The 20009-nt window shown below is 42.3% G+C and overlaps 1 protein-coding gene across 1 annotated transcript in view; it reads left to right on the top strand.

Annotated features, from left to right (window-relative positions):
• The first annotated feature begins 1361 nt into the window (after window positions 1–1361).
• FHL2 (four and a half LIM domains 2) overlaps window positions 1362–20009 on the top strand; it is a 76703-nt gene continuing 58055 nt past the window's right edge. The window contains exon 1 of the mRNA XM_054476613.2: window positions 1362–1514. The gene's annotated coding sequence lies outside the window, so the exon portion shown is untranslated. The remainder of the gene's footprint in view (window positions 1515–20009) is intronic.

Raw genomic sequence — 20009 nt, 5'->3', positions numbered from 1 at the left:
TTTAATAGAAACAGGGTTTCACCATGTTGGCCAGGCTGGTCTTGAACTCCTGAACTCATGTGATCCGCGCCCCCCTCCCCGGGGCCTCCCAAAGTGCTGGGATTACAGGCATGAGCCATGACCTGCTTTTTATTATCAATATATTATTATATGTATTGTTCCTATATCATTAAATATTCTCCTTTGGCATTTCTAAAGGTTGCAGCATGTTTTGCTTTGCTTTATTTTTTATTTTATTTTTAGAGACACGGTCTTTCTTTGTTGCCCAGGCTGGAGTGCAGTGACGTGGTCATAACTCACTGCAGCCTTGAACTCCAGGGCTCAAGTGATCCTCCTGCCTCAGCCTCTCAAAATGCTGGGATTACAGGCACAAGCCACTGTGACTGGTCTGTTCTGCTTTTTTATATACTATTTCTCATTTAATCAGCCCCCTTTTTTTAGCCATTTAGGTTGTTTCCAACTTTTCCTAATTCCAAGATAAAAAGAGCTTCGAGAAATGTCCTTGCAGCTATATCTCTGCCCACATCCACTATTCTTTCCTTGGGATAAATCTGCAGGCTTAGAATTGTTGTGTTAATGCAGACAGCTGTCGCCAAATAGTCCTCGGAAGAAGTTGGCCCTCGCCGCGGGTGAGTGCCTTTTCAGCACACTCGTAAGTAAGACATTAAGGAAGAATCAGGAGCTGTTGGTCCCCCAAATCAGTTTTCTCTTCCTCTCCCAGCATATGGCTTTAAAAAGACTCTGGGAAGATTTCACTGTTTTAATTCTATAGAGAAAACAGTGTGTGGCTCAAGAAACCCTTATAATCATGCATGAGCAGGGAGGATAGGGAGGGAGAGAACTTTCTGCGAATGTATTCCACTCTATGGCTTCACAAATGCCTGGCATTTATTAAGCCGATTGTTTGATCTTCCCAACATCCTCTCACCCAAGCAAAAGCCCTTGTAAGCTAGAGAGAAGGTCAGCGAGCTTGTTCCAAAAGGCAGCACTAGAAATCCACATTTCCCAGCTCACAGAGGTGCTGTGTGGCCTGGGGGAAGTGTCCTTCTGCTCCTGGGCCTCCATGCCAGTCACCTAATCTAGCGGGTGCACAGAGGTGGAGCTGAGCAGCCTGTTGGAGGCTCTGCCTCTTGTATGACAAAGTGAGGTCCCTTTCTGGTGCTGGTAGCCTTCCCAGTTCAGCCACCCTTTGGATTCCTGGAAAATATGAGGCCTGGTGTGTCCTTGAAGCAGGCAGGACAAACGAGGACATGGCAGCCCCTTCCCATCTGGGAGCTGAGGATCCTTTAATCTGGAGACCTTAAAAGGCATGTGGGAGCCAGGGGCTGGGTTCTTATCTCCTGGGCCTGGCCAATGTCCAGACGTGCCTTATTTATAGTGCCACTGACAAGGGCAGCGCAGCTGGCTGGCAGCTGCACAGAAGGTTGGGGCCATCCAACCAGGCAGTCTGCCTGCACGGCCGCTGTCCCTGCTCATCAGGCTGGAGGACAGAAGACAGAACCCTAACACCGCAGGTAAGGGCCACTGGTTCCCCCGTGCCCTTCTCTCACCCTTGCCATCCTTCCCAGCCTGTCTCTGCAGCAGCTCTGTGGGCATCTTGTTCCATGCAGAGGGAGTGTCCCAGCCCTGGGAGGAAGCTCTCAGGCACTGGGAGCTCGCCGACCCCAGCAGAGATGCAGGTGGTGCTGGCAGCTGGCTCCCACCAATGGCAGAGCCCAAGAACAGAAGTCACCCTGCCCAGAGCTACGGGGGGTGTAAGCTTGAAGATAGAGAACCCCTGCTCATCAGGAATGAGGAGAGATTTAAATAAAATTGAACCTGTGCCCCCTCTCAGTGGGAATCTGTTTTGAACAACGGAAAACATTTTTTAAGGGGAAAGCAAAAGAAGAAATGTTATAAAATAAACATTGGAAAGGGAGAAAACCACAGTGCACTTGAACTTTTTCTCCCTGACAGAATTTCCGGAAAGCCTGGGCTGAAAAGGCAAATTACTGATGAGTCTGATTACTCTGGGAAAGTGTGTTTATACAACATGACTCTTCGCAGCTGATGGTTTGAAAGCCCAGAGAGCTATTGCATGCTTCAAAAAGGAAATGCATGAATATTTTACAATTTCCAGAGCAGGGCGAACTCCAAGATGCACAGTCCTGAGTACGCCCTGGCCAATTGTGTAATAATCTCAATATTGATAGGATGCCATATATATGATAATAGACATCATATATATAAACATCCTCTAGCCAGACTCCATGTAAGACACTTTATCAAGTCTAATCTAAAAAGAAAAACAAAGTTGTCCGTCCAGTTTTTTTTCTAAATTATTCTGAGATTCAAAGGTAGTGTTAATAAACACCTGCCTTACAGATTAATGCTATTGTAGCTCATATTTGCTGTATGCAAGTTTATTATAGTTGTTTTATTTGTTTCTTGGGGAATATTATTTGAATTTTATTTTATTGCTAGGCTTTTAAAATTTTATCGATACATAATATTTTACATACTTATGGGGTACATGTGAGTGTTCAGTACATACATACAATGTGTAATGACCAAGTCAGGGTTTTGGGGTATCCAGGATGGGCTGGAATAAGGTCTATTATATGTTGAGATCCATCAGACCCTTTACACAAGTTTTTGTATTTAACCGAGTAGGTGACTAATCCACTCAAATGATTAAATTTTGGAGTCATTTTCTTATATTAAAAAATATTTTAATGCATAACTTCCATGAAAAGTTGCATATTTTCCAATACAGGGTTCCCTGACTCCTCACCCACCATCTTGCCTTTCAGTACATTTTGTACTTTTAGGTTTCATTGTTCTATTCAGGGCTTCCAGAGTTCTCCATTGATTTCAGATCCCCAAGGCCAGGCCAAGCCATGCCTCTCACTGCATTCCCACGACCTAAAGCACAGGGACCTGCACTCTTTCTACTGATCTCTAAAATATTTCATATTTACAAGATATGTCCCAGAGACTGATTCTAATTCATTCTCTCCCCACCAAAGAAAGAGGTAAAATTATATTGATTGTTTATATTTTTTTCACTCTACAAATAATCTATGTTTACTATAAAAATACAGACCAGCAAAAAGAAGAAAATGGAAAATCATATGTAGTCTTACTACTCAAAGATAACTATTTTTGCAGTTTATTGTTTATCTTAATTATTTATTGATTCTAAGATATCTTTGATTGGTTATTAAGATAACCATTAACTTAATAGTAGTTTTTTAAAAAAAAAACCACTATGAGATATTTTAAGGTGAATCCAAAAACATTAAATTATGTGGGAAACTATAAACAATAATTAACAAAACATATATATATATATATATATAAAAATCAAGTTATTTGGTAATCTTCTTTCTTCCAATTTATGGCCAATGTCTTTTACTGTTGATTCAGAATCTAATTCCTTGAAAACTGGTTATCTCTATATATCATTATGACCAATTTGTTTAGTCAACATATTAAAATATTCATAATAGTTGGATAGATGAGAAGTAAAAAAGGATAAAGATTTAGATAAGACATTTTATTAGAATATAGCAATATAACATCAGTTCAAAGTATGATCTGGTAATTGACTTCTACACTATTACTGGTCCCTTTTGAATCATGAAAAACTCAACCACCTTGTGCCTTGATCTGCATGCCCTCCACGCCCCACAAAATCTAGTTTACTGATTTTTTTATTACCATTTTATATACCATTTTATTACCATTGATTTGTCAGCACCTCCTCACTTAGTCTCTAATACACTAAAATGTGGATGAAAAATAGAAAAGAACCCACATAAGTTCTGAGCAATTTAATGTTTTACAATTTGGTACTTCATTTGAATTTAATGGATACATTTTAGATAGAGAAAAGAGGAATAAAAATCCATTTTAACACAGGACTTTTGTTGTAGTTAAAAACTAATACTGAAAAATTAAACTGAACTAAAACCATATCAAGGCAACAATGCATAAAACATACTTGATCTGTTTTATTAAGGAGGAGCATATAATTAGATACTAAGAAGAAAGTGCAAGAATTTCATTCTAGTCTTTTTTTTATTGTTTGTTTATTTATTTATTTATGTTTTGAGAAGGAGTCTCACTCTGTCACCCAGGCTGGAGTGCAGTGGCACAATCTCGGCTCACTGCAACCTCCACCTCCTGGGTTCAAGTGATTCTTCTGCCTCAGCCTCCCTAGTAGCTGGGATTACAGGCGCCTGCCACCATGTCCGGCTAATTTTTGTATTTTAGTGAAGACAGTGTTTCGTCATGTTGGCCAGGCTGGTCATGAACTCCTGATCCCAGGTGATCCACCTGCCTCGGCCTCCCAAAGTGCTGTCATTCTGGTCTTTAAAGAGTAAGCATGTCTAGATGGTATCTGAAGCGGCTGTGGGAACCACCAATTTTCATGTTAAGTAGAAGCCATCATAGTGCTTTTTGCCTGGGCTTAGTTCTGTGCAGATAAATCTAGAGTAATTTCAACGTATCAGTTCATGGTTTCGTATGAACACAAAATAGAAAATGACATGATTTGAATATTCTACTCCAAGTCATATCCTTTGTAGGAAGATGAAATGGTTAAGATGAAGGCACAATGGGTTATATGAAAACATTATATATATGTAATAATATGTAATAACTAAAACCAATAAAAAGTGCAATAGCTCAAAAGTGAAGTATGGTTAAATAAAATATGATATAGCCATAGTATGAAATATATGCAACCATCAAAAATAAAGTTTGCATAGAACTTTTAATTTTTAAAACTCAAACTAGAAAGCAATATTCACAATATATGAACTGAAAAAATACACCAAAATATATAAAATTATTGATTCTGAAGGATAAGATTGGTAGTAATGTTACATTTTTCTCTACATTTTAAATAGTTTACTAAATTTTCTATACTAAGACTAATCATGAAAGTTTTGGTAATGCAAAATTCTATGCAAACATAAAACAGTCTAATTATTACCACCAATTATAAAAATCATAAATAACCAACCAGAATAATTTAGTCTATTAAAAATAATAGCTAGTTTTGGAGGCTGAGGTGAGAGGATTGGTTGAGCCCACGAGTTTGAAAACAGCCTGGGCAAGAGATCAAGACCCCATCTAAAAAAAAAAAGTTAAAATTTATTGAATGATCATTATATCCATTAACCATATTTTAGTCCATTTAACACAACAACACTATAAATAAACATTATTATTAATTTTATTATTATTCCTATTTTCAGAGAAGGAAACTGAAGCTTAGAACTGTGTTATTCATTGCCGAGGGTGCAACCAAGTTAAGATAATGTCTTTTTTGTTTGTTTGTTTGTTTGTTTTGTATTTTTCTGAGATGGAGTCTCACTCTGTTGCCCAAGCTGGAGTGCAGTGGCAAGATCTCAGCTCACTGCAATCTCCATCTCCCGGGTTCAAGTGATTCTAGTGCCTCAGCCTCCTGAGTAGCTGAGATTACAGGCACAGACTACCACTGCTAATTTTTGTATTTTTAGTAAAGGCAGTGTTTCACCATGTTGGCCAGGCTGGTCTCGAACTCCTGACCTCAGGCGATCTGCCCGCCTCAGCCTCCCAAAGTGCTAGGATTACAGGTGTGAGCCACTGTGCCCGGCCAATGTCTTTCTTTCCAGTACTTTCCAATCCAGGTGGCATTAGACTTGAATTGCAAAAGAGCAACCCTGTTGCCATATGCAAGGGACAGCATGGTTTGAATGACATAAATGAATGCTTCAGATATTGAGGGCAAAATCTATGAATGTTTTTAAATACTTGGGATAAAGTTTACAGAGAAAGGGACGTGGTGCCTTAAGGAAAGGAGAAATTGGCAGAGGCTGAGAACATTACAGGTGAGAAGGAATGTGAACAATATGGAGAAGGAAACTGATAGGATTCCTTCGAAGGTACCAGAAAATATGCTAAATGTGTTGAGGGGTGGGTAATGACTTAAGGACAAGGGCTACCTCACTTCTCTTTGTTCTCTTTTGGAAATTTCGAAAACTCAACATTTTGTAAGATGAAATAAGAAAGTCTCTTGGCTCCCCAAAGTAAAAGGGGAAAAAAGAAAAAAATCATTTTCATAAAGAATCTGGAATAGGACTAATTTGGATTCCAGATTTAAAATAAAACAAAGCTCTGAATTAGGGAGATAATAGTTGTTGGCGTTCGAGTGCTCAAGGTGTGTGCAGCAGTGTTGTGTATGCTGCACACACACTCAGGATGTACAGGGTGTCTCTGTGAGGAGTGTTCCTGGTTTCCTTGTTTACAGGTGAGGACGCCAAGGCACTGAGACGCAAAGGGGCACAGAGGCAGTACAGGGGAAGCCGGATTTAAACACAAGCAGTGCAATGCCAGTTTCACACTAGTCCCACTAGAAATTTGGAAAAGTCCCCACAACAGAGAAAGGACCTCATCCTAAAAATGAAGCCGGGCGCGGTGGCTCACGCCTGTAATCCCAGCAATTTGGGAGGCCGAGGTGGGCAGATCACCTGAAGTCAGGAGTTCAAGACCAGTCTGGCCAGCATGGGGAAACCCTGCCTCTCCTAAAAAATACCAAAATTAGCTGGGCATGGTGGCGCGTGCCTGTAATCCCAGTTACTCAGGAGGCTGAGGCAGGAGAATTGCTTGAACTTGAGAGGTGGAGGTTGCAGTGAGCTGAGATTGTGCCACTGCACTCCAACCAGGGTGACAGAGAGAGACTCCTTCTCAAAAAAAAAAAAAAAAAAAAAAGAAGAATGAGGACTTTGAACTTATTTTTATTTTTCATTTTTAATTCTCCCTTTAGTTTCAGCACCTTCTCAAGAGGCTGGGAAGGGTATTCATCCACCCTAGTTAAACCCCAAGAGCTAGCACTGTAACCTGCACACAGTGCACAGCTGCCTAATAAATATTTGCTGAACCAAACTGTTGTGTTTAATTCAGTTGAGTTCTAGGAGTGTTGAAATCCAAAGGAAAGAGCTAGAAGTTTTTCTTCTTGGCTAGTACTTTTCCCTTCTGCAATCCTGGCTGGGAACCAGGTTTCATATTCACTCCCTACCTTTCAATATGTAGCACAAGGACGTGTTTTTTAAATGGAATTTTTTGGAGGCAATAAGTATTAACATTTGATGACAATGTATGCTTAAGGAGTAGATTCTCTGACTTGGAAGCTTCCATTTACTAATTTATTAGTTTGTGTGGGTGTGTCTGTGTGTGCACACATATCTCCGTTTGTGTACACATGTCTCTGCGTGTGTCCGTGTGTGCCTCTGTATGAGTCTGTGTGTGTTGGGGGAAGAGAAGAGGATGGAAATGCTGAAACAATTCTAAACTCTGTAAACTTCCTTTTTGAAAAGTGTCCAATTTTCTTCAGAATCTTTTAATTAACTTACTAGGAAACTGTAATATTTTGCTCTCTTTAAATATAATTTAGGAACCAAAAAAGCAGGTGAGAGAGAATAGTCTCTTTCCTTCAACTTTATTTACATTGAATAGAGAACCAATGGCCAAATGTTATGCCCTTCCAATCCCAAAATCAAAGACAGAGGTCAAACAAGACATTCAAATCAGTTAGGTTCAGAGAAAAAATAATAGCGAGTGTAAGACATAAAGCTGAGATGTGGAAAGTGCATGAGACAAACTCCTTTTAGGTCCCTGTTTCTCTACTCCTGCAAATTGAAAATGCAAAAATCTACGAGCAGGTGCAAATGTGTTGACACTCAAATTAACCAGCATGGGCGATCATCCAAGTGAGGGGAGAAATAAGCACACCCACAATTCCACGTCTACAAACACTCTCAGAAGGAAAAACTCTGCAGGCAGCAAGGAAAAGTGGGATGAGGACCTTCTAATTAAGACAGGGCTCTCCACAAGTCAGACAGTTTGGAAACTCATAGTGGCAAGTTCAACATTGTTTAAATAATGAAAGTTGGATAGGAGGACTGATAAACCCTTCAGCTACTTTTATTAAGCAGCAGCAGCAGCAGCACATCCTCCACTCTGGCTGCTGATGAGCTCCGGCAGGATCCTGGCATGCTGCCCCAAGCTGCTTCTACTTTTGTCTGCTGTGCTTCACTCTTTCCTGGGAAGTGTCAGCAAACCTCCGCCAGCCTCGGGCAGGAGCAGCCAGGCAACCCCAGAGGCCAATGTGAGCTCAATGTAACCACAGGTCTCTGTTTAAAATTTGCGATCATATTTGTAACTTAAATTAGACAGTGTGTCTCCTTTTCCCAAATGTTCCAATGGCTTCCCAAGACGAAATAAAATCCTAACTCCAACCATAGCCGACAGAGCCCTACATGATCCAGGCCCTAGGAATCTGACCTCATCTCTTCCTTCTCTCCCTGTCCATCTAGAGGGGCTCCAGTCACACTGCCCTGACCCAGCCGTGCCAAGCACTGCCCTGCCCCAGGGTCTTTGCACCTGCTGGCATCTCTGTCAGACTCTTCCCCAAGACAATCACATGCCTTCCTCCTTCCTTCATTCATACCCAATCTGAGAGCTACCCCTAAACACTTCATCTAAAATGACACTCCTTATCAATCTCTAGCTCCTTACCCTGGTTTACTTGCTATCTCACACATATACACATCTGCCTACATATGTATGTTTATCTCTCCTCCAATAAAATGTGAACTCCAATGAATGCAGAGACTCTATTTTGTTCACTGAGATATGCCCAATACTTACAACAGTGAGTGGTGTCTAGTAGGTGCTAAATAAATGTCTGTTGAAGGATGAAGGTGTGAATAATCTATTTTTGTATATTTAATTTGAGATCTTAGAAACTTTTTGACTGTAATTCATATTGTAGAGGTGGAATGTTATAAAACTCTTCCTCCCCATCATAAGGGTCATGGCTGGCATTCCTATTACAAAATCTAGATTAACAAGAGAAAAGCATAACTAATTTATTTCATGATATGGGAGGCTTGAGAAATGAAGACCCAAAGATCCAAGAGAAAACTGTCCATTTTTATGTTTAGAGTCTATGAAGAGTGTATAGTGGTGTAAAAATGTGATTGGACATAATGGGTATGGCCTAATGGCAACAGACTTAGTGGGGAACCCCAGCAAGGCCTGTCTGCTCTGATTCATCTTGGCATCTGTATGGGGCAGTCCTTCCTCCCAGACACAGGACAGGACCTCTGTGGAATGAGGTCTTAGGATCTCCTTTCAGACAAGGTAGGTTTGGGAATTTCTTTATAGCCAACTCCTACACAAAAGGGCTGGGGAAAGCTTCAAGTAATATGTCCAGGGTTTTGTTAGACGGAGTTTCACTCTTGTTGCCCAGGCTGGAGTACAATGGCACGATCTCAGCTCACTGCAACCTCTACCTCCCAGGGTCAAGCGATTCTCATGCCTCAGCCTCCGGAGTAGCTGGGACTACAGGCGCCCACCACCACGCCTGGCTAATTTTTTGTATTTTTAGTAGAGATGGGGTTACACCATTTTGGCCCTGCTGGTCTCGAACTCCTGACCTCAGGTGATCTGCCCACCTTGGCCTCCCGAAGTGCTGGGATTACAGGCATGAGCCACCTCGCCTGGCCTATTTCTAGGTTTTATTTTGGAGGAAGAGTGGTGCTGGCTTCTCTGACCTGCCTTAAGGGAGGAAAGGAAACAGGAGGAGGACAGGAGAAGATCAGACACAGACTTTGCTTCAGAGGCCTTTCCAGTGTGCTTTGATTCAAAGCACTCAGCAAGCCACGGCGCCACACTTTGGGGTGTCATTTGCTAAGCCCCAACAATGCCTATCACTGGTCACAGTGTTCTTGTTAGGATCCAAGTCTAATGTCCCTTGTTCACCACTTAAACTTCATTTTAAAAATTTCCACTACACTTGCATTTTGTCAAGGAAGGGAGGTGGGAGCTGATGAATCAGGTTGCCAGGGCACAAGGTCCTAGTTCTGCTGCTCACACTGGGCCCAGGCAAGATTTTAACTTCCCAGAACCACGTCTGTAAAATGGGAATAATAACAGTAACCTTGTCCATCACTTGCAGGGATTCAAGGAGGCACTAACAGCCATGGCTACCGTCAACTGAGCCCACGTTGTATGGCAGAAAGTACCCCGTACGCTTGACTTGCTTTGCACTGCCCCATCTTCACAGCAGCCACCTGGTGCAGGGACAATTACAATTCCTAGGCTGCAGATGAGGGAACAAATCTAGAAAATTATCTGAACTAAGGAGCTATAGTTGCTGTACTAGTTTCCTATGGATGCCGTAGCAAATTACCATAAACTTACTGTCTTAAAGCAACACAAATTTACTGTCTTTCATTTTTGGAGGTCAGAAGTCTGAAATGGGTCTCACTAGGCCAGAATCAAGGTATCAGCAGGGCTGCATTCTGGAGGCTCTAGGGGAAGAATGTTTCCCCACCTTTTCCAGCTTCTGGAAGCTACCTACATTCCTTGGCTCATGGCCCCTTCTTCTATCTTCAAAGCCCAGAGCACAGCATCTTCACATTTCTCTTTCACCCTGGCTCTCCTGCCTCCATCTTTCATATATAAAGACACTGGTGACTACATTGGGGACTGTCCAGATAATGTAGAATAATCCCCCTATCTCATGATCCTAAACTTAATCACATCTGCAAAACCCCTCTTGCCATGTAAGGTGTCATATTCATGGGTTCCAGGAATTCAGATGTGCACATTTTGGGAGACCATCATTTTGCTACCAATTACTAAGAGGCAGAACTGCAATTTGACTCCCAGCTGATTTCTTGACCATCATATTGTGGGGTAAAGTCTTTGGTGTTTATTAAATCCTTTTTCCCCCCTTGTGGCAGTGGAGGGAGGGTGGAAACCTCTGGACCCCAGATTCAGGTTTTCTATGCCACATTAAACAGGACAGGTCATCCCCTTCTGCCCTTCTCCTCTGCAGTATAGGATGCCAAGGCTCACAGTTAACTTTCAACATTGTTTTATCTTATGAAGGTAAGGTTTAAAACAATCCATCTCACCCTATCTCCAAATATATTATTGACTTTTAAGCAACCACAAACGTTTGATAAAAGTAGGTTACAAGGTAAAAATGAAATCCTAGCATGGGAATAGGCCATGACATGCCTCCCGTCCAACAGGGTGTCTGTACAGAGTACAGAGCAGCCACCAAGGGCAGACCTGGAAGCAGGATCCCCACAGTAAGAGGAGCAGGTAAGGAAGAGCTGAGGCGCCTAGCTCAGAATGTTCCAGTGAGGGACACAGGGTCGGGCACACAGGTGACGAGGGAGAGGGTGGCGACCCAGGCCACAACAGATAGAAGCTCCCGGAACCAGCCTAGCAAGGTGGCAGAACAAGCTGACCCACATGAAGCCAAGGGACAGAACAAGCATGGTCATGGGGCAGCCATGGGCGGGCCTGTCCGCAGGAGGGGGTAGTAGACGGGCCTCCGAGTCAGGCTGGCGGCCTATGAGGAGCCCAGCCTCTCAGGGATGGAAAGATCCCAAAGGTAATTCCAAGGCCCAGCAAACCAGCCAGCTTTGATCCACCAGGGAGGGAGCAAACCAAGAGGACATGAGAATAATTTGGGTACACAAGAAGTGGGGTTGCAGGGAAACTAGAAGCTGGAGATGAGCTGTAGTTTGGGGAAAATGGGGTGTTCACAGCTCAGCAAGCCCCTGGCTCCCAAATCTGTCAGCTGAGCTATGTCCAGACCTCACCTATGGGTGGCACGGGCCACCCTTACACGTATACACATACCTCCAACCACTTGGGGATGGCTCAGGGCCTCCAGGACTGGAATCTAAAAGGAGCTTTGTTCCTCCAGGTGGGAAAGACTAGGGGCCACCCTCGGCAGGTTTCTAGTTGACTGGGACCTTTTATGACCATGAGTTCTCATAACAGGATTACTTACCTGGTACCCGGTTGCTTTGATCCTTTCCTTAATGTGAGCATCACAGTGTTAGAAATCAGAGGTGAATTTACATGGGCTGTGTGTTTTTGTGACAAAGCAATAAGAATAAAGTAGATTGCATACTCTAGACATACTTTCCTCAGTTATTCATACTTAGGGTGACTTGAATTTATGGTCCAAACTGAGGCGCTTTTGAGAGCACTTTCAATAAGTATGTGAGGTCCACAGGTGTAACTGCAGGTTCTCGGGGCCCTGTCAGAGGGGGGTCCCTTCTCTGAGCCCAAAGCCTCACACCCAGGCACCCAGGGCCTGGTGAAGCTGCCTTAGCTGTAAGCACAATGGTTTAGAGGGATTATTCAACATTTAAATACTTGCCTGCAACCTCAAACACTCTTATTCCTTTCACATGCAAGACAAGAAATGCCGAATAAAGTTTCTTACAAGGCAGACCAATGATGTAACTCCCTCACAAGGGCCTCTGTTTGAAAGTCAGGGACACGTTTCTCCTATTGATTATTGACATCTGAGAGTTGCACCTCCATCCCCCAAGCCCCGGAGCTCACTTTTCTTTTGTGACATTGTTCTAAATTGGGGTGCTTTTCTGCTGCCCTCTCCACATGTTCACGAGACACCCTCTCTTGTCCAGACTTCACTGAAACAGAAGTGTTTCAAGCTCGGGGTGAGTTTCATAATGCATATCATGGGTCATGAAATCAGTTCAGTGGATTGAGCTCAGTATATTTTTAACAACAAAATGAAATTGACTAGAGCAGGAAAAAAATAGAATTAAAGGGAATAGAATGCTTTTCACATAGTAAGAAATTCCAGAATTTTTTCATGACAGTATATTTTTCTAGCATTAAATGTGAGGGTGTTTGATGTGGTTATGATGTAAAAAATGTACTTCCTGGTGTGGGCAGCCACCAAAATTTGCAGTCCCCTGCTATAAACCATGTTTGCAGGTTTTCTTTTTCCTTTCGCCTGGATTCTTACAGTGCCAAGGGCGGCTCTCTTACTCCTACACACCCCTCTCAGGCATCCTTACACCCCTCTCAGGCATCCTTACACCCCTCTCAGGCATCCTTACACCCCTCTCAGGCATCCTCCTTACACCCCTCTCAGGCATCCTCCATTCTCTGCAGATGGCTTAGTTTGATCCTTTAGGCTAGAGCCAATGAAATGCCTTCCTATTTGATCAGTTCTATAAACATAAGTCTTTATCAAAAAAGGAAAAGAAAGAAAAAGCCAAAACCTTGCACCATTCACCAAGGAGTGATAGGGCCATGTGAGTAGAGATCTCTGAGAAGCTTCAAAGCAGCTCGGCTAATTCTCAGCAACCCCACACCTCCTCGGCAGCATCTGCACCCCAGCACTATTTGTGCCTAAGTGTGGGAGTGCCGGGTGTTGCTGTGTGTGTGTTCTCATGCACCTCCCTTCTGTGCCACAAAATAAGTGGAAAATACCTCCGCCTGAGTGCCTGGCCCCCCTTCTGCATTGTTTCGGGGTCTTTGCAGCAGCACAGGGGCTTCCAGCCTCTTCCTGTAATTTTGCAGAAGGTAGATGCAGGAGTGGGGAGCCCTCACATCAAAGATTGCCTTCCAGGACTGCTGGCTCAGGGAAGGGAGGAGGGTGACCCTGGTGCAGAGCAGAAGAGAGCGAGCCTAGGCAGGATGTCTGGAAGGAGAGATAAAAGCAAACTGCAAAGGTATTTTAATAGACCATGCTGTTTCCATTCTTTACCATGTGTTTTTCATTCCGCTTTTGGTTACTTTTGACTTGAATTATGGAGACTGGTTAAGGTAACTTAGATGCAATTACTTTTATACATCAAAAATGAATACTGACTTTTCCTGGTGGGGCTGGGGGTGATGGGAAGTGGCTAAGACAGAATGCACATTGCCTTTTAGAAAGCTGGAGAATTCTTTTCTTTTCACTTCCTTATGGGAGCAGAGAACCTGTTTTTCCAAGAGCTAAGAGCACTTTGACAAATGCACCGGGTAAAAACTTGCATCCAAGATAGAAAGACACCTCCGATGGTGACATGGTGTGGCCGTTACATTGCCGAAGAGGAAGCAAATACCAAATATATATATATCGATATATAGATATATATCTATATATCGATATATATCGATATATAGATATATATATATACTTTAAGTTCTGGGGTACATGTACAGAATGTGCAGGTTTGTTACATAGGTACACATGTGCCATGGTGGTTTGCTGCAACCATCAACCCGTCATCTACATTAGGTATTTCGCCTAATGCTATCCCTCTCCCAGGCCCCTACTACCTGACAGGCCCTGGTGTGTGATGTTCCCCTCCATGTGTCCATGTGTTCTCATTGTTCAACTCCCACTTATGAGTGAGAACATGTGGTATTTGGTTTTCTGTTCTTGTGTTAGTTTGCTGAGAATGTTCCAGCTTCATCCATGTCCCTGCAAAGGACATGAACTCATCCTTTTTTATGGCTGCATAGTATTCCATGGTGTATATGTGCCACATTTTCTTTATCCAGTCTATCATTGATGGACATTTGGGTTGGTTCCAAGTCTTTGCTATTGTGAACAGTGCCACAGTAAACATATGTGTGCATGTATCTTTATAGCAGAATGATTTATAATCCTTTGGGTATATACCTAGTAATGGGATTGCTGGGTGAAATGGTAATTCTAGTTCTAGATCCTTGAGGAATAGCCACCCTGTCTTCCACAATGGTTGAACTAATTTACACTCCCACCAACAATGTAAAAGTGTTCCTATTTCTCCACATCCTCTCTAGCATCTGTTGTTTCCTGACTTTTTAATGATCACCATTCTAACTGGCATGAGATGTTATCTCATTGTGGTTTTTATTTGCATTTCTCTGATGACCAGTGATGATGAGCATTTTTTCATGTGTCTGTTGGCTACATAAATGTCTTCTTTTGAGAAGTGTCTGTTCATATCCTTTGCCCACTTTTTGATGGAGTTGTTTGTTTTTTCTTGTAAATTTGTTTAAGTTCTTTGTAGATTCTGGATATTAGCCCTTTGTCAGATGGCTAGATTTTAAAAATTTTCTCCCATTCTGTAGGTTGCCTGTTCAACTCTGATTATAGTTTCTTTTACTGTTCAGAAGCTCTTTAGTTTAATTAGACCCCATTTGTCTATTTTGGCTTTTGTTGCCATTGCTTTTGGTGTTTTAGTCATGAAGTCTTTGCCCATGCCTATGTCCTGAATGGTATTGCTTAGGTTTTCTTCTAGAGTTTTTATGGTTTCAGGTCTTATGTTTAAGTCTTTAACCCACCTTGAGTTAATTTTTGTACAAGGTGTAAGGAAGGGATCCAGTTTCAGCTTTCTGCATATGGCTAGCCAGTTTTCCCAACATCATTTATATAATAGGGAATCCTTTCCCTATTTCTTGTTTTTGTCAGGTTTGTCAAAGATCAGATGGTTGTAGATGTGTGGTGTTGTTTCTGAGGCCTCTGTTGTGTTCCATTGGTCTATATATCTGTTTTGGTACCAGTACCATGCTGTTTTTGTTACTGTAGCCTTGTATTATAGTTTAAAGTCAGGTAGTGTAATGGAAGCAAATACCTTTAACCAGAAAGACAAGACACAGAGATAAACATTCTTCCTACTACAGAAATATGGTGGATTCCTCAATGGCTATGATCTTTAAAAGAGAAGCAATTGTTGTCCATCAAATAGCTAAAAATACTGTTAGAAGTATAAATATGTCCCCTGATTTTGTCAGAAGTTTCATCGAAGCCTCAGGCAAGCATAATGTGTCCTCTCTTTGTACCTCAATCTCTACTTCTGCAAAATGCAGATAATTATACCAGTAAAGGACTATTGTTAGAGTTGATGCAATAGGTTTATGAAATCTTCAAGTGGCTTGCAAATAATTCAAAATCAAACTGTAATTTCCAATCATTCTAAAAGCTGCATATTTCATTTTTTGGAGACTTTATTGCTCTGTTGGCTTTTTCTAACATATGGGTATCACTGACAGCCCCCATTCTGTACTAAAATCTGGAAGAATCTTCATTCCTCTGGGGGCAAACATCAGAGAGAGGAAGGGAAGAGCTGCCCCAGAGACCTGACGCTTGACACCACTTCCTGAGTCAGGCCCAATGCAAGCATCCTCAGCTTGCTTTCCACTATGAGGGAATTGTAATGGGTTCCCATGCCGTCTGAGCTGCAGGAAAAGGCAAGAAGCAGGAGAATAAATTAGTGTTCTGACATTATTGATGGAAGCCTTTACTCTGGTTTCCTAGTTATCTGAGAGGTACAGTGTCTATTGAGTAAAACTGTCAGAATGAAAAACAATGGTTCTGCAATGATTTTGGTATCTTGGCCAATGCAACCTATAGTATAACTGATCCAGACAATCCTTTTCTCAATCAAGTAATCAATTGATAAAATAAACAGGACAAAAAATCAACCTAAAGATGCAATTTTGTGGCAGTATTAAACTGCAGACAGTATTTAATTTTGATTTCTTTCACCTGGAGCATTTTTTTTTTTTTTTGCCAGAGATGAATCACATCTGTCACAACAACAACAACAACAACAATAAATTAGCAGAAAATTGATTTTCATGGTCCTGTTGTCTCTAAGTGGCTTGTGGTTTGGTTTGTAGATCATGTCCCATCTAGAGCTATAATCCTATAATGAAAAAGTAAATTAAACCAAGAGGAAACAATAAATAAAAAAAAATTTCTCTTATATGTGATCCATTATTCCCATCACAGTTTTGCTTCCTAAGTAGGTTTGTCTTATCCGAGAAGCACCAAGGATCCATCCACATGGGGTCCCTGCAATCCCCATGCACATGACATGCACCTCCATATGCATCTTGCCACCAACTTGAGAATGCCAGGAGCTGATTTTTGTTCACAAGGCATAGGAGTTCTTGCCATTCTCACCAATAACACCAGCATCTTGAAAACCCAAAGCATAAAAGCAAACAAATTACAAACATAAGCAAACCAACACATCTTCAAGCCAAACAGCTGTTTCTTACTATGACTTTTCCTTTCTGGTCCACAAAGTGGCCAAGATTGCTGCTAGACATGCATGGTGTTAGAGGACTTGCATGTATGTGGGGAAGGACTGCCCTCCACTGTAATTCTTTCCTAGGGCAACTCCTCTGAACTACGCTGCCAATGCACGCAACAGGACCCCAAGAGGGGCAAAAAGCTGATGGGAACAAAAAGATGTACCAATGAACTCTGGTCTCAATATAAAAATAGCATGGTGGGAAATAGAAATATCTTTTCCATTAAATCAAAGAAACAAATCTGGAAAACTAAATCCTAGAATGTTGAGTCCCTGATGGCAGAGACTGTGCATTGCAAGCTCATGCATGGAACTGTGCCCTCTGCATCACAGAAGTGCCTCCATTTGACAGTTATGACATCAGTGTCATGAGGCTGGGATACCTCTCTTGGTCAATGCAAGCCATAGTATAACTGAGCTAGACAATCACTTTCTCAATCAAGCAGACTTTTGATAAAGAGGACACAAAAATCAACCTAAAGATGGAATTTAGTGGCAGTGTTAAACTGCAGACAGTATTTAATTTTGATTTCTTTCATCTGGAGCATTTTGTTGCCAGAGATCTGTCACAACAACAACAACAACAAAAAAAGGCAGAAAATTGATTTTCATCATCCTGATAGCATTTGTCCTAGAGACAGCATTTGTCTTAAGAGAATAGTGTTTGTCTTTTTGATCAGGAGAGTCGAGCTTATGGTCTTAACCTCAGGCATTGGGCCTTCTGTAGAGTGCTTGGGAATACTCCATCCAGCATCCACACTCCAGTGACCAGGCTTTTGGGTCGCTGGTCTTTGAACCTTGGCCTGTAACCTCAAGCAGGGCAGAACATTGCCACAAAGCCCCAGATCACTGACACCAAATCAAATTTGTGAGGACTCGGTCCCAGGCACTCCATGTGAAACTGGCTGTCCTTACAAGCCAGAGAGAACCCAGTGACGATGGGACTGGGGACAGTTCACTTTCTTCCCATTGGATTACCTTCTTTATCAAGGGAGGACTGGACCACATGGAGTCTGACCATAAACTGCATCTGTCTCATGAGCTGGATCCAGTATAGGACAGGGACACAGGGACACTGGGCCACCACTGGCTTTGTACAACCCCAGTGCCCCATTCTCGTGGTGTGGGTGGAGCCCCTTTTTCTCCTAAACCTTGCCCTACTAGTTCAGGGGTCCCCAATGCCCAGGCCATAGATCGGTACTTGGTCCGTGGCCTGTTAGGAACCCAGCCGCGCAGCAGGAGGTGAGCAGCAGGCGAGAAGCATTCCCACCTGAGCTCCGCCTCCTGTCAGATCAGTGGAGACATTAGATACTTATAGGAGCATGAACCCTAATGTGAGCTGCACATGTGAGGGATCTAGGTTATGTGCCCCTTGTGAGAATCTAATGCCTGATTATCTGAGTTGGAACAGTTTCATCCTGAAACTCTCTGCCCCCCACCTCCCAATTCATGGAAAAATTGTCTTCCACAAAATGGGTCCCTGGTGCCAAAAAGGTTAGGGATATCTGCACTAGTTCCTCCTCACCATCCCTCTCTCTGCCCCACATCTATTAGATTCTTCCTCATGTTACTATTAGTTATGAATAATTTGCTACTATTATTAGTGAAGGTGTTATGGGTTGAGTGTCTCTCCCTCAAATTGATATGCTGAAGCCCTAACTCCTAATAACTCTATGGCCTTATTTGGAAATGGGGTTGTTACAGAGTAATTAGTTAAGAGGAGGTCATTAGGGTATCCCTAATCCAATATGAGTGGTGTCCTTGTAAAAGGGGATATTAGGGGGACATTTGGGCAGACGCACACACAGGGAGATACTATGTCCACTTGAAGACAGAGATCAGGGAAGTGAGTCTACAAGCCAAGGGATGCCAAAGATTGCCAGCAAACCACCAGCAGCTAGGGAGAGGCATGGAGCAAATGCTCCCTCACAGCCCTCAAAAGGGACCAACCCTGCTGACACCTTGATCTTGGACTTCCAGCTTCCAAAACTTGGAGACAATAAATTTCTGTTGTTTAAGCCATCCAGTCTGTGATACTTTGTGATGACAGCCCTGGCAGACTAACACAATGGGGCATTGGGTGGCTTATCTTTGAGCAAATGAAGAACTGAATCCAAGCAGTCAATTCTCCTCTTGAAACCTTGGCCAATGCATCCCCTCCCACCCTCAACTGAACACTTTCCCTTAATGACAATGTGTGTTCAGTCATACTGGACTACGTACTATAGGGGAGGAAAATAAAACTTTTCCTCGACCTTCTTCTGTTCCTTAGCTGGGGTCTGTTAATTACACTGGCAAAAGTGAGACCATCAGGAGAAAAGACATACTAATCTTATTTTATGTTATTATTTTAATTTTTATGTGAAGGGACATTCATAGAAAAGAAGTGAAGAACCAAAGAGGCTGTTAGACCCAGGAGTTTATATACCATTTTAACAAAGGGTGATAAATTTGCAGAGGAGTAACAAAACAAGCAAAAAGCAACCTGGGCTTCTAGGAGTGGGAGAGTAAACATATAGGGGAACCTAATGAAAGGTAAGGGTGATATTGGTGAGGTTTGTTTGTGCAGACCTGTCTTGGTGCTGACTTTCTGTCTCCAGTGACAAGAGTTGGTCTCCTCTTGGTATGGAAGAGGGGAGGAGAAACGCCTTCACAAAGGGAAATTTATGTCCTGCTTTTTCTGCATTTGCTGCTTCTTAATTGCCTTCACCTCAAAACAATTCTTATACGAATGATATGATAGACTTTGGGGACTCTTGGAGAAAGGGTGGGAAGGGGGTGAGGGATAAAAGACTACAAATTGGGTGCAGTGTCTACTGCTTGGGTGATGGGTGCACCCAAATCTCACAAATCACCACTAAAGAACTTACTTATGTAACCAAACACCACCTGTTCCTGAAAAACCTATGAAAATAAAAAATTTTTAAAATATCCTCAGGCCAAAGTGGCATATTCTGGTGTGACATAATATTCTGATTCTCCAGTGGCCTTCTATAGATCTACATGTCTGTCTTTCTGATGTATGGATACAGGAAAGCCTACTTTGTGGACAGACATATACTAAAGAAAATACTCGTATACAAATATTACACAGTAGTCCCCCCTTATCTGGTG

Source organism: Pongo pygmaeus, chromosome 12, assembly GCF_028885625.2.
Source record: "Pongo pygmaeus isolate AG05252 chromosome 12, NHGRI_mPonPyg2-v2.0_pri, whole genome shotgun sequence".
Lineage (NCBI taxonomy): Eukaryota > Metazoa > Chordata > Mammalia > Primates > Hominidae > Pongo > Pongo pygmaeus.
This window is presented reverse-complemented; position numbering and strand designations above follow the sequence as displayed.